The 2220-nt window shown below is 45.6% G+C and overlaps 1 protein-coding gene across 1 annotated transcript in view; it reads left to right on the plus strand.

The window, feature by feature from the left end:
- The window catches only part of LOC146577329 (stonustoxin subunit beta-like), an 11732-nt gene extending 10818 nt beyond the window's left edge, over window positions 1–914 (plus strand). The window contains exon 4 of the mRNA XM_085253267.1: window positions 1–914. This exon is cut by the window's left edge and continues 924 nt beyond it. The gene's annotated coding sequence lies outside the window, so the exon portion shown is untranslated.
- The last annotated feature ends 1306 nt before the right edge of the window (window positions 915–2220 follow it).

A 2220-nucleotide genomic window follows, 5' to 3' on the forward strand; every position in this document is an offset into this window, starting at 1 on the left:
TGCTGCTTTCAGTCATTGTGCAAATGTGCTGTTTGTAAGCTTGTAAAGCTGCAGTCAGCTGAGACTGAAGAAGTCACCTGATCAGTGAGCAAACGTTTCTGAAAACGTCCAGATGAACAGAATCAACCTTTTGGGATCAGCCAGCAATGCAGCATCATTGTTGTTCAGCTTCAGAGGTTTGCAGGAATGAACTGATGACCAGAAACAGCTGCAAAGTCCAAGAAAATACCAGCTGGAGTTCAGCTGCATTTGAAGAAGTCAAAGAAAAGTAAGGATGGCAAAGGGCGACGTTTTCTTCCAAAGAGCTGCAAACATGGTCGACGCCTCATTAGAAGAATCATCTGGACATTTGTGAGGAACTCTAACCAAGAAAGCAACGTCACACAGATCCAACAGACAGTTTCCATGACTGCAAGTGTTGAGTGGAAAAATGCTACATTGCATTATTGCATCCTCTCACCACAGGAGGCGCTGTTGGCACCACTGATTGCTGATCAGCTGTTCTCTGATGATCTGATTGATACTGTGAATAACGGGACTCACTGAACTCTGTGACACAGTGAAGATTACAGAGTTTAACTTCACCCTTTAAGACTGACCACAGAACCAAGTCCGCCAGAGCTTTTGTTATATTTTTACATGCTGTGGAGCCATTTGTGGGAGCATTTCAAGTTGCTATACATCAATACAACTGTTATAGCCCTAATTTTAATAATATGTATGCATTAAGTCCATAGTAACTACATAAACTGCAAAAAAAACCTCTGCTCATCCATCTCTGTGTGTATCAGGATACATTTGGTTCATAATACACAGAAAAATCAGAGTTATTACCTGTAATAAATGTGAAAGATTCCTGCAGTGATAACCAGGCAGGACTGAAACACATCCAAGCTGTCACCACGGTAACAGCACCGCCCATCCACAGGTGAGGGGAGGAGCAAAAAGAGGGACTTTGACCATTTTATACTAAAAACACTCAACTAATGTTTCTAATATGAAACAAATAAGCCCACATTAATGTGAGCGTTTATTAAATAATAATAATGATGATTTCCTCCTGATCTCATTTCCACAGCAGAGAAAACTGTGGTGTATATTGAGGTGGAGGGTGTGGTCTGTGGCTCAGGTGTAGAGTGAGGGTGGGGTGCACCACAGCAGCATGCTGGGACTGCTGAGGGTGGAGGAGGGAGTGATGATGACATCAGAGCTGCAGCACAGAGACCAGTGAACACACAGTCTGTTCATCTTTGCATAGATACAATATACAGCACAATATTGAATGACAGACACGCTGTGGGAGCTTCCACAGATACACTGACGTCAGCATCCAGAGTCCTCCTGCTGCTCCCCCCTCAGAGCCCCGTGATCAGCACCAACACATTCAGTTAGATGACAGAGTCCAGCTGCAGCTAGAATCAGCTCCCCTCTGTGAACAACAGCACAGCGTCAGTGTTTCACACTCAGTGAAAGGAGGAAACAGCAGAAGAACACCATGTGTGCTACGTTTCCCAGGACACACTACAAACTGCACAAATACAGAGCAGCACGTGGAAGGACCTGGAGCTGCATTTACAGAGCTGCAGACAGCGTGATGTCCTGTATGGACAGGTGGAAGGAACCAAGTCCTCAGCTGGAACACTCGTGTTTGTCCACAGACAGGAAACACAGCAGGAAACTTCCTCACAGAAGTGCAGCTCATGGATAACACACTTCCTGTCAGTCAGAATGAGGCTGCAGCCAAACACAGAAAGGTGTTTTTGTCCAGATGAGCCCAGAGAAGAAACACGAGTGTTCACAGACATCAGAAGCTCAGAGAGGTGAAACATGAGGTTGGAGTCCTCGTCAGCATCCAGAAGAGCTGCTGTGAAACCCTGAGTACTCATGACAGACTCTGATGGCACAAACACATCATGATTCAAACAGAAAGACAAACATGGAGCTCCTGATCCTCCTGCATGAGAACAAGCTGACATGAGCGCTGTGTCTGAGAGTGTCTCCCTGTCACAGTGACAATAACACAGCTGCTGCTCACAGTCATTAAACTGACCTGAGGTCAGCTGTGCTCCTTACATATGAACCATGTGACCTCACATCAGTGCTGTGGATGACTGTAGTCATAGAAGAGTAGAGCTGTAGCAGGTGGTGTGAGGAGGAGGTGGTGTATTGTAGTTAACGCAGTACTGAAACACTCCAGCAGAGGGCGCTGTTAAGTCCTTA

The sequence above is a fragment of the Mchenga conophoros genome, linkage group LG3, assembly GCF_057382185.1.
Source record: "Mchenga conophoros isolate Kocher_MC1m ecotype Shallow Benthic linkage group LG3, M_conophoros_male_GT1.1, whole genome shotgun sequence".
In the NCBI taxonomy this organism is placed as follows: domain Eukaryota; kingdom Metazoa; phylum Chordata; class Actinopteri; order Cichliformes; family Cichlidae; genus Mchenga; species Mchenga conophoros.